We start from the raw sequence: 594 nt of genomic DNA, 5'->3' as shown, positions 1-594 counted from the left end.
GCACAGAGCTCAGGGCCAGCACAGCCACCCAAAGTGCTGGGTGATGAGGAAGGAGACCTAGGACCACTGGAAGCCCCCCTCCCAGGGCAAGATGGACAGGTTGGGGCTTAAACAGGAGGGGGCTCAGCTGCCCTTTCAATCCAGGATTGATGAGGACAGATGTGCATGCAGTGTGACACAGAACCAATGTTGTGCAATACCAGCTGGAGAAGGAGAGAAAAGGTGGGTCCAGTCTAGTGGGGAGCCTAGGTTGACAGCACCCACCCCAGGCCATGAAGTCTGAGCTCAGCTAGTAGCAGTGGGGACAGGAAGAGGAGCATTTACTCTGATCAGGCACTTGGGAGGCAAAGACACAGCAGGGAGGGTGGCAGTCAGGAGGAGAGTCAGGTGGCTGCTCAGGGTGGGTTGAGCCCCCAGACAAGACGACGAGGACAGGAAACAGTTTTGAAGGCAAAGCTGCATTTCTCTGGGATATCTCAGGACTCAGGGGCAGCACAAAACACAGTGAGGATTTTCCTTCTCATCTGCAAAAACAAAAAAACAAAAAACAGATAGACTGTTGCTCAGCATGGGGCTAGCAGCCCCAGGGTGGCT

This window comes from Bison bison, unplaced genomic scaffold (assembly GCF_000754665.1).
Source record: "Bison bison bison isolate TAMUID 2011002044 unplaced genomic scaffold, Bison_UMD1.0 scf7180017525419, whole genome shotgun sequence".
NCBI classification, from domain to species: Eukaryota; Metazoa; Chordata; class Mammalia; order Artiodactyla; family Bovidae; genus Bison; species Bison bison.
The sequence above is the reverse complement of the archived record's forward strand: the minus strand, read 5'-3'. Positions refer to the sequence as shown.